The sequence below is a fragment of the Musca autumnalis genome, unplaced genomic scaffold (assembly GCF_047663935.1).
Source record: "Musca autumnalis isolate F117 unplaced genomic scaffold, ASM4766393v1 scaffold_4, whole genome shotgun sequence".
NCBI lineage: Eukaryota > Metazoa > Arthropoda > Insecta > Diptera > Muscidae > Musca > Musca autumnalis.
The window spans coordinates 169219533-169231679 of record NW_027411977.1 but is presented as its reverse complement, the minus strand read 5'-3'; positions in this window follow the sequence as shown (position 1 = coordinate 169231679).

The following is a 12147-nucleotide window of genomic DNA, read 5'->3' as shown; positions in this document are numbered from 1 at the left end:
TATAGAAGTTCAAATTGGGACAAGTCTCCTTATAAAACAATGTTATGACTGCAATGTTCCAACTTAAATGTATATATCTCAAAAATGTTACAACCTAAGAAAAAATAAATCAGCCAATCTTGTAGAGAATTTTCACAGCTACAAAATTTTCTTTAGTCCCATTTTATCATGACTTGCGATTTTCAAGCAAAATCTTGAAGACTTAAGTTAAAAACCTAAAAATTTGAACTGAACCTCCTCTATATCTCAAAAATGGAAAAACCTACGAAAAACCTAAAGGTCAGTCTTGTAGAGAATTTTCACAGCTACAACATTTTCTTTAGTCCCATTCCGATAGGACTTGCTGTTTCCAAGCAAAATCGTGAAAACATAAAAAACACCGAAAATGTGATTTTTGACCGCGATTTATTTAAAAATCCTTACAGCAATTTTTTCTAGTTTTGGGATTTTTCTCATCTATGAACATTAGGGTTATGACTTTTTTACAACCTCATATCCCTGTATCATAGCGTAATGAGTTTTGCCATAAGATTACATAAAATCATAATTATAAGGTGATTCGGTGAAAAAACCTCACGCACAAAATGATTTTAAAATTTGAATTTATCAAAATTATGGACAATTTTTTGAAGTCACTGTAAGCAGATATACAATTGAAGATAAACTTTAGAGTCACATCCCAGCAAAAATACTCATTACAAATTGGCCTACTTTCTCATTATTTTAACACGGGCATGTCATAGGCACTAATTTCTCACTAATTTTCTTCAATTCTTAGTATCGTAAAAATGTCGTAAACGCTTTTATTTAAAGACATAATTTTTTAACAAAAAACCAAAAATTTAAAATTTTTTCAAAGTGGTTTGTGCATGACTTTTTTCAATATTTAAATGAAATAAACATTATTATAGTTATTAGTAGGCTTATATTTATTTATTCGTGCAACAAAAAATAATTTTTGAAAAAAAAATTTTTTCATGTCATACATTTTTTCAAAAAATTATATTTTTAAAATCGATTTGTGCGTGAACTTTTTTTATATTTCAATGGAATAAACGATAGCGTAGTGATTATTAGGCAAAAGTTCATTCATCCCTGCTACAGGAAATCATTTTTGAGAAAAAATGTCAAAAAGTCATAACCCTAATGAACATTGCTGTTTCAGAATTCACAAAAACGTCCCCTGTGTAAGCGTTTTTCATTAAAAGTTAGTTAAGGCGCACCCTTCGTGACATTGTTTTATAAAGGGGGATACAGTCAGTGCATTGTCTCAATTTGAACTTCTATATCTCAAAAACGGTAAAGTCTACGAAAATATCAGGAAGGTCAATCTTGTTAAGAATATTCACAGCTACAACATTTTCTTTAGGCCCATTTATATAGGACTCGCCGTTTCCAAGAAAAATCGTGAAAACCTAAAGAGCACCTAAAAATGTGAACTTAAACCGCGATTTATTTGAAAATCCCTTCGGCCATTTTTTTGTTTCCTGATATTTCTCATCTATGAGCATTGTAGTTTCAGAATCTGCAAAAACTTCCGAGGTGTAAGCACCTTTCATTTAAATTTGGTTAAGGGACACCGTGGAGACATATCAATGTGACCCTATGAGACTAAGACTAATATAAATCTGTGTTTGAAGCAATTTTTGTGAATGGTATAACCGCATCAATTAAAGTAGGAAAAGTCAACCGATTTGAGTCCCAAAATGCGAATCTTAATTATTTTGCGTAACAATATTGGTGTAATTAAAAAGAGAATTAACAAAAAGCAACGTAACAAAATGAAAAATATCGTAAAAATACAAAGTAATTGCTTTAAAATGTTTCCACGGAATAACTTTTACACAATAGTCTTGGCCAGAATTGTTTGTTGTAATCTTTTTGCCCTCAACTCGAATCAAAAAAAGTAAAACTCATAAAGTTACATTTTATTTGCAACCCTTGAATATACCCTGCAAACGAGTGGAGTAAATAAACTTTGCCATTGAACAACAAATAAAGCCATACAGCATGTGGTCGGACCATAATAACACTGTACGTACATTTCCAGCATTTACACATAATATTTTCAAAATTTCTTTTTTGTATATCCAAAACCGATTGCAACCAAGTTTAAATAATTTATAGAGATTGACTCGTATGAAGACGAATGTCATGTCTACTTATTTTGTAATAACACTGAAGGTTTAACGATGTATAAAAACGCATGACTAAAGGTGACCGTAGAATTGCCTGAATTTTTACCTGATTTACTTATCACAAAGAGCTTCAATTCCTTTAAATTGATCAGATCTAATATTTCTAATACCTCAAAACTTTATGCGAAAACTAGAACCAAATAACCATACTACTACAAACTCATTCTATTGTCGTATTAATATATGGAAAGGTTCCCAGCTAACAATTTTTTCCGATTTGTTCTGAATTCGGAAAGAAACTCTGCACAAGTTTCCGATTTTGATGCCGAATTCGTTCCGAAATCGGAACAAATTTGTGTGAAGGTGCCCACGAATTCGGAAAGTTTTGTCGGAAAAAAATAGGAAGGAACACTAGAGTTTCTTTCCGAATTCGTAAAAAAACTCGAATGAAATGAAGGGAAATTTTAAGGAAATTTTCGATTTTCTGCACAATTTCGGAAAAAGCTCTAAAAGAACATTCAAAAATGCCCAGAATTAGGATGAATTTTGGATACTTTTTCAGAATGTCGAAACAAATTCTGATGTTTGAACCGAAATTCTGAAAAATATCGGACGTTTGATCCGATATTCGGCAAAAAATCGTAATATTTTCGAAAGTTTTATCCGAAAATCGGAAAAAATTCTGTTGATTTATACGAAATTAGGAAAATTTTCGGATGTTTGATGCGAACGGGTGCCACCGTGGTGCAATGGTATGCACACCCGCCTTGCACGCTTAAGGTCGTGGGTTCGATTCCCCGGCCAGTCAACATCAAACACTTTTCAACGGTGGCAAAATACCCCTCAGTAATGTTGGCGACATTTTCTGAGTATTTCAGCCCTGTATAACTTCTCTACAAGTGGTGTCTCAGACACGCCGTTCGGACTCGGCGATAAACAGTAGGTCCCACATCATTGAGCTAATATGAATCGGGGTGCACTCATTGATATGAGAGAAGTCTCCCCTGTCCCGCCTGGGATGTTTGTGGAACAATTATTATTATATTATTTGTTGAACTTTATAAATTGAATTTTATAGTACTCATTATAAAACACAGCATTTACTGCTGCAAAATAACTAAAAAAACAAGCTACAGTATGCAAACAAAACAAAAAAATTCCCCTTGCCGTTGATTGTAGACAATCAACTCTCAACCGAAGTTCGGGAATTTTGTTCGCGAGAAAAAGAAACAAATCAATTTTGTTTATATTATGTACAGAGTTCTCGAAAACTAATTGAAAAAAACGAAATAAAATTTCCCTTCTGAGTATGTGCAGAGTACTCGGACATTAACCGGAAAAAACGAATCAAAATTTCCCTTCAGAGAATGTGCAGAGCACTCGGAAAAAGGTTAGGAAATCTCGGAAAAAACTGAAAATTGTTGGCTAGGTTATTACAAGTTTGTGTTGTCCAAAGCATGCGTAGTTGTGTAGTTCTGAAGAACTATAATAAATGTGGAAGAGGAGTTATTGACCTTTCTATTGCTATCACGTTAAGTATATAGTCCGAAAAGGAACTATTGCAGAGACCCACAATTTGCCATTAAACATTCAGTGCGCAATACGGGTGTGTATTGCACCACCCGAAATAAAATATACTTTTCAATATTGCGGTGATAGTTTTGATATTCGGAAAAAATGCAAAAGAATGTATTACCACCAGGGTTTCGGAATCGAGTCATTTTTGGCCAGACTTCGACTCCAGTCCAGTTTTTTTCACGATTCCGATACCAACTCCGCAGCCGAGTCCAAAAATAAATTCCACCCCACAAAATATATTAAATATTTACTAATCATGTATTTTTACCTTGCTGGTATCTACCCAGTGGTAATACAAAATCCAAATTACAGTTATTCCATATAGCAAAACCCTTTAAAATAACTAAAATCGGACGGTATCGTTATAAGGTTTCTCTACCAAAACAAAGACCTACGAGTATATTTATTTTACCCAATGAGACCCGAAATATCAAATTACCGTAATTGCTGTCTGATAACATCGTTTGTAATTTGTTGAGTCGTCTAAAATTAACCATTTTCTAAAATCGCAGCGTCATAGAAAACCAAAAAGAAGACACATACCCCGGGACACTGTCCCGGCATATTTCCCCATCACATCCACTTTCGCGGTTATAGGCCTAAAAGACTTGAGGCCTTGAAGAGAAGAAGAATTAGATTTACTCTTGGAGGCAAAGTTGTAGCTCTTCATTTTCAAGGTCTAAATCGCCCAAGTCAGATTCCTTTTACATATTTCTGAGGTTTTGGTCTGCAGAAACGGTTCGGAAAGGTCAAAATAGCAAACTAACATTAAACAAATACTATTTTTATCCTTTTCTGGTTCTGGTTCGTCCATAGATACTAAACCTTTCAAAATTAAAGAAAACAATCAACTACAAAAATGTTCCTAAGGTTAGTAAGTAACTTTCTAGAATATTTTAGGAATGGTTCTTAGATATCAAAATAGTAAAACAACCTTAAAGCATTAAATTTCCCGGGACAATTGTCTTCTTATTTTGGTGTAAGAATATGGTTAATGTTTTCGTTTTGCAGAGTGTAATGTGACAAAAACCCCTCGAAATACAAAAAATCGGCCCGTACCTCTATATTGTATTATAATAAATCGTATATTGTATTATAATAAATCGGTGCCACCGTGGTGCAATGGTATGCACGCCCGCCTTGCACGCAGAAGTTCGGGGGTTCGATTCCCCGGCCAAGCAACATCAAACATTTTTCAACGGTGGCAAAATACCCCTCAGTAATGTTGGCGACATTTCCTGAGTATTTCAGCTATGTAAAACTTCTCTACAAGTGGTGTCTTAAGACACGCCGTTCGGACTCGGCGATAAACAGTAGGTCCCATATCATTGAGCTAAATATGAATCGGGGTGCACTCATTGATATGAGAGAAGTCTCCCTTGTCCCGTATGGGATGTTGTGGAACAATGTTTTTTTTTTTTTAATAAATCGTAAACCTATACTGACAATTCTTTGCATTAATGTTTTATACCCCTAGCGAAGACTTTATAACGGTTCGATAATGTGGTAAAATCAAAATGACGATGTAACTCATTTTGAATACCAAACATCTTAAGGGTAATGTAAACTTCTGGACCAACTTATTTGGCTCTATCTGAAATGATGCGAGCTCTATCCTAATTTCAACAGATAAATAGACAGACATCTTTATAAGTTATAGAGTTTCAGCAGAATATGCGATGCGTTACAAACAGAGTCAGTAGTTAGTATCATATGGTGGAAAGTGTCCTTTGTCTACCACCTCAAAAAGAATACAAGTAACCAAAGTTAGACCGAACAGGCAATCAGAAATGATTAAATAGAGATAGAAATTATTATATCCATCATTATATAGAGGTAATGTCTAGAATTTAACGTCGATTTGACAGAGAGATAAAAGGTCAAGCAGGTTTTCTTACAGATGCCCACATACCCTTCTGTTATAAAAAAACAGACTTCCTCATAAAGGTCAACATGCCCTCATAACATACAAATAGGATGTCTTTTTAACACTGACAGGAAGATAAACTTAAAGAAGGTTCTATCTTTTATATTACTAATTTAGACAGAAGTCTAGTAGGATCACTATCACTTCTATACAAGTACAGTTCAGTCGAAGTTCAACATGTCTTCCGCAGTATATTATAAACAATCATTTGACCCAAAAAATTTTCCGATATGCATTTTGTAATCAACATAGAGATAGGGTTGTATTTAAATTATGGTCCTTTAAATGATTGAAAGAACTTTTGATTTAAAAAATTTTTGAACAGTGTAGAAAAAATTGTTGCCCGGAGTCGACCTTTTTTTCACGACTCCGGCTCCCACTGAGCAAAATTGCTCGATACCGACTCCAGACCCTGGCTCTAACTCCGACTATGAAACCATGATTACCTCATTGTCCGCCCCGTCCGGAAGCCTAATTCATAAAAACAATATTTCATTTTCTGACAATCAATACGAGTACTCCATTGTCCCGCCTTTTGAAAACACAAGGTTAAAGGCAACGAATTTCCAGAAAACTGAAAACTTTAAATCCTGGAATTTTTCGAAGACAATTTACTGTACATTGCTTTGACGCACTCACACCGAAGCAATTGCTAGCAATAAACAACTCCAACGTGCGGCAGACCCACAGCCCTTTTCCTGTCTACAAACAATCTTAAAACTTAACAACAATAAAATCACATTGTGAAAAAAGAAAACAAATGAAAGTTTCACACACAACTTCACATACAAATGCACAAAAGAAAAAAGGAAAACAATCGTCCTCAAAGGTTGAAACTTTCTACAATCTAAATAACCATTAAGAATACATTGTAGCGGACTTTATTGGCAATGGTATTCGTGATTGTCGGGGTTTTTTTGTGTATATATGTACATACAATCCGACAAATCATACGACAATTCTGAAATACATACATTCACATAAATGTAAAGAAAAACAAATACATATCTGTATAACTGATGGTCATATACGCCAACTGTGGAATCTCCATTTGAAGGACATCAACCTATTCCATAAGATTATTCAACTATAACAAGCCATTGTCAATACATTTAAAAAGTTTGTTTTTGTACAATAATATGATATTGCGATATTTTTTGGTGCTACAAAGGTATCGAATTTCTTAAGAATCTAACCGCAAGAAATTTTGTCACTAATGTTGCCTTCTAGTCCGGTTTCAATATAAACTGCCAAACAATTTGGTAGACCGAATTCCGTCACTATTTCCAAATGTCATTAAAATTGGACATAAGTATATAGCGTGTTCGGCATATCAAATTCGTATACAATAACGTATATAACGTATATAATGTTTTATTTGGGCTATTATAACGAGTGGTTTTATCGAAGGCTGAGGTTAGTTCAGCCGTTACCAGGGTCGACTCAAGGATCCACAAACCTTAAGTAAATGAGACACCATGGAAGTGTGCTTCAGTGTTTTATTTATATTACTTCGTAAGCATACGATTCTGACAGTACGGAGATTAGCTGATGTTGTAATATATGTTGGTAAAGTTGGGGAACAGCTTCGAATTGGTCGGTAGCAAATAGGCGATAATCGGCTAATACCAGATGGGGTTGGTCGTCGACAGTCCGTCGATAACACTTGGCTCGGCAACCGTGAGATCGGCAATCCTCTGATAGGCGGTCCTCACTCGGCAATACTCGGGTCGGCAGTTTCCGATGTTGTGGTATCGCACGGCTCGGTGTTATTCGGATTGCTATCGGGTCGGTATTCTTCGGCTGTGGAGTTCGGTGCGGTAGTCTTCGGTTGTGGAGTTCGGTGCGGTAGTCTTCGGTTGTGGAGTTCGGTACGGTAGTCTCCGGCTGTGGAGTTCGGCTCGGTAGTCTTCGGGTGTTGGGTTCGGTCCGTTCGTATTCCAATTGGTGCTCTGTAAAAAAAGAGTCGGGTATAGTTAGACAACAGAGCGAACGAATCGTAGAGAGCGAACGAATCGACAGGAGCGAACTAATCGGCAGGAGTGAACGAATCGACAGGAGCGAACGAATCGCCAGGAGCGAACGAATCGGCAGGAGCGAACGAATCGGCAGGAGCGAACGAATCGACAGGAGCGAACGAATCGACAGGAGCGAACGTATCGGCAGGAGCGAACGAATCGAAAGGAGCGAACGAATCGGTAGGAGCGAACGAATCGACAGGAGCGAACGTATCGGCAGGAGCGAACGAATCGACAGGAGCGAACGTATTGCAAGGTCGATGGCTGATTAAAGTCTTCGGTTAAATCGAATAGGACTGCGGACAATGCCACACATCTTCTCTTTCACGTCGGTTAACGCCAGCAATCGACAAATTTAGCGACGAAAACTAAACATATTATCCATCTGGGTTTACGGAGTGAATGAGAATTATTTGTAAGGCGAGTTAACCAGGAAATACACTGAAGTTTGAATAATGTTCGAATAGAGTAGTAATTATGCATGAAGTTGGGATTATGCATGCCCTAATAAGATAGTTTTGTATTGATACTGGATGTAATATCAGAGAGGCGGTTTTGCAATGTAACGGTCACGTTACACTATGTATATACGAGTACATGGATTTGCTCTATAACGTAAGTAATTAAAAACCAGTAAGGAAAGGACGAACGTGGCGACTACATGACAACCAACATACTTGGAATATGTCAAATATATGGGAAATGTTGCCAATTCTTTCATATTCCATTTTCAAAAAAAAATATTTTTTCTTTTCGCGCTACATCCACGATTTTTGTGTACATAGGTTAAGAAAAAATGCCCCATTACAAATCCGCTTGCGAGCAAGTTTTTTGTTGTTGCGGACAAAAGTTATCGCGGATTTATTTCTGCTTTTAAGAAATTATTATTATTAAAACGCTAATTATTTTAACGAGCACAATTGTCACTAAAAAGTTGTCACGAAGCGACGTCGGTAGGTAGATTGCATAATATGTGTAAAATGTTACCAGTATTCGCGGAATTTACAAAAAATTGACAAAATGTAATCCGACTTTTTTCAATATAAAGGTCCATTGACGCGTCAAAAATTACAAAAAATTAGTTTTAAATAAAAACTTCTCGGGGAGTCAAATGAGACCAAATTATAATGATCGGTATACTAGTTAGGATGTTGTAGCAAAAGTAAACACATATTTGGGTAAAAAAATAAATTTTGGTTTGAAAAAATAGTTTTCACATGCATTCTAGAGTTAAAATTATTCAATAAAAACTATAGGAGTACTTCTTTTATTTTTCTTGAAACTCTCAAGAAAATGGGTGGATTTTGCTTTATCTACATTCACATAGAAGGTTTCCCATTGAAGAAAGTTATCGGGTTGTTGAGATAAATCATTAGGCTTCTTTAAAGGAAATAGAGTTCAATTAAACCGTTTTAATTTATATGCGTTATTAAAATATGTGTAAATTGTGTAATTATCAAAATCATTTTGTCCGCATGTGATTTTCATGTACGGCAAGACCATATCTTTTATTTTGTACATTTTTTTAGAAATATAATTTGGACGCTAAGATGTAGCATCGGCTGCATCTTAGCCTTCAAAACCTATAAAACATCGCTAATTTGCGCAAAGTGCATACAGATTTGTTCCGCATCTGGTATCAGTGTCAACATGAAAATACACATCGATATATATCTATTTCAAGGCGATCAACGAAGAACCGTGGATGTAGCATCACACACTATTTTTTGGGATAAAATTAATGTAAGGGAGCTACATCAGTGAAGTTTTTAAAACTCTGTTATCGCAAAAACGAAAATGTTCACCAGTTTTTTCATTGCAGTGGAAATGATGGATTTTCACGAGTAATGATTTATTGATCCGCAACGTAAAATCTAAAATTTACAATCAGATACGAGTAAATCGAATGACAATTGTAAAATGTAGGCCCGAAAAATATGATTTTTAGAAAATTGTTCGCACAACATTTTCGTATTTGGATACATATTTCTGTGAAGCTGTGTAGGCTACATTCGCGACAGATTTATCAAATAACTCAGAATCGCGAGTTCTACAATCCAATATATGATTTTTAGAAAACCCTGTTTGCGGAACGAAATTAGAAGAAAATTTCCAAAAACACCTTAAATCTGGCTTCAAAATGTTAGCATCATTTAATGGTAGACGCAGATAAAATTTTGAAAAGTTATACATTAGTGAGATGATCCTTGTTTAGTTTGCTTCTACTTTTACTTCGACAGGAAAATCGTAAATAGTGTGGTTTAATCACAAATATAGCCACAGCTTCCACGCAAATTAATTGTTAAGGCCAATATTTTTTGCAAAGTCTAAAAACATTTCATTTTATCCAAAAGCATTTTATTTGTACAATATACAACTACTATTCGCGAGTTATAAAAAAGTAAACCTTGACTTCAACTATGTTAAATTTTCAAAAATATTACCCATATATATGGGAGCTACACACATCCAAATCTAGTCCGATTTCAATATAAACTGCCAAACAATTTGGTATACCGAATTCCGCCACTATTTCCAAATGTCATTAAAATTGGGCATCGACAGAAAATACATATTTGAGCTTTATCCAAACCTAAACATATTTCCATATTATTTGGCACATTTAATTTTAGACCACCACAGTTACAAAATTTCGTCGAAATTTGACATAAATAGCTTGTTTGGTGCGTCAAATTCATGAAACCAACCGAAAGTACACTGAAAGAAAATTGCTTCGGTGTATCAATGTACGGGTTCCATTGATTATTTTTCATTTATGCTATGAAATGTAACATTAATAGAATGAAATGTTTCGTTCATGTTATGAAACCTTACGTTACCTAAAATTTAATGATTTTTGGTTTCATTGCATAAATGAAATCTATTTCAGAAAGTAATGAAACTTTTTATTTCTTTAAATTTAAGAAAAATATGAGAATATGAGTATTGAAATTACTCTAAATACAATGTGCTTAAAAAAAACTAGTACACAAACATCTTTTAAGGAAATGGCGGAAAATTTGATATATTTGATGTTTTTGGTTGGCCCCAACAATTAATGAAATAGTTTCATTAACTAAACAAGTAAGCAAAGGCTATAGTCGGACGGGGCCGACCATGTGATACCCTACACCACAACCTGTAGGAATTAGCTATGTGCAACCGCCTTGCACGCTGAATGTCCGGGTTCGATTCCCATCAAATTCTCTACGGTGGCAAAATACCCCTTAGTAATCCTCAGTATTTCAGCCATGAAAAACGTCTCTACAACATAGCCGACCAAGAAGAGCGAGCGATTAAATTGTTTATGTGTGGGTAAAATTACACTGACAGAACAGAACAGGGTGATGATTTTCATATTGAGTATGAAATGAAAAACACAGGAAAAAAGTTGTCACGGCGTGTTAGCGTTCAGAGCCAAGCATAGTGGTGGGTGTGTGGGTTCGAATCGTCGGCTTTCCTTTTTCATTTGCATTATAGATCATAAAAAAGCTCGATTTATAAATTAAAAAAAAAATCAGTACTAAAAATGATCTTCGCCTAAAAAGGCAAAATTTTCAAATAGAAAAACTATATTGTTGGCGCGTTCGCTTTGTATGACTAAAATAAAAAATAATATACAGTGAATCACAGTCAAAAGTATCCACTTCAGTTTCTTTTATTAAAACTGCGATTGCTAAGAGATAATTAATGATAGCGATTTCGTTCTTTTTTATATTTTTACATTAGGGTCTTAACTTAAATATAATAAAATAAAATTAACGAAATTCGGGTAAATTTAGATAAAAAAATAAAAATTGTTAAACAACATCGATTTCTACCTCACAGTGAAAATTATCCACTCATATTTTTTTTTCGCACATTTCCCGTCATTAAATGATATTTTGTATGCGTATTATAATGACGCCTAAGGTAAGATGGATATACATTTTTTATTGTTGCATTGCAGACGAGGCATTCTGCGTCATTAAAAATATTAATACAAAACAAAAAATCATTTTCAAATTCTTCCCTCCACATATTTGCAGTACAACTGCAAAATCTTTTCAGTGTACCCAAAAAAAAAACAAATAAAGCGGCATCAACCTGCTTGCATGACATTCAGTACAAAACTGAAGTAAAAAAATCAAAACATTTGCTCTCTTACTTTGCGTTCGGGTCGCGTGTGTGTGATTTGCCGAAAAACTTCGTAACCATATCAATACCAACGAACGGGTTTGCTCTACAAGTGGCAACTTAGGATACGCCGCACATTGGGGCAAGATTACAAAAAACGGAGATTTGGGTGATCTTATGTTAATATTTTTCGAGTGTTTACACCTCAATCAATATAACGGAACACAGTTTTGGTGAAAATTAAGGGATTGGAGAGATATATTCGAAGCCCTCATAAATGGGTACCATAAAAACTATGAAGTGTGTTTTTCCTACATTTCTTATTTGATTAATCTATAATCTTCTAAAATGATTAATTATTGGTTAAACT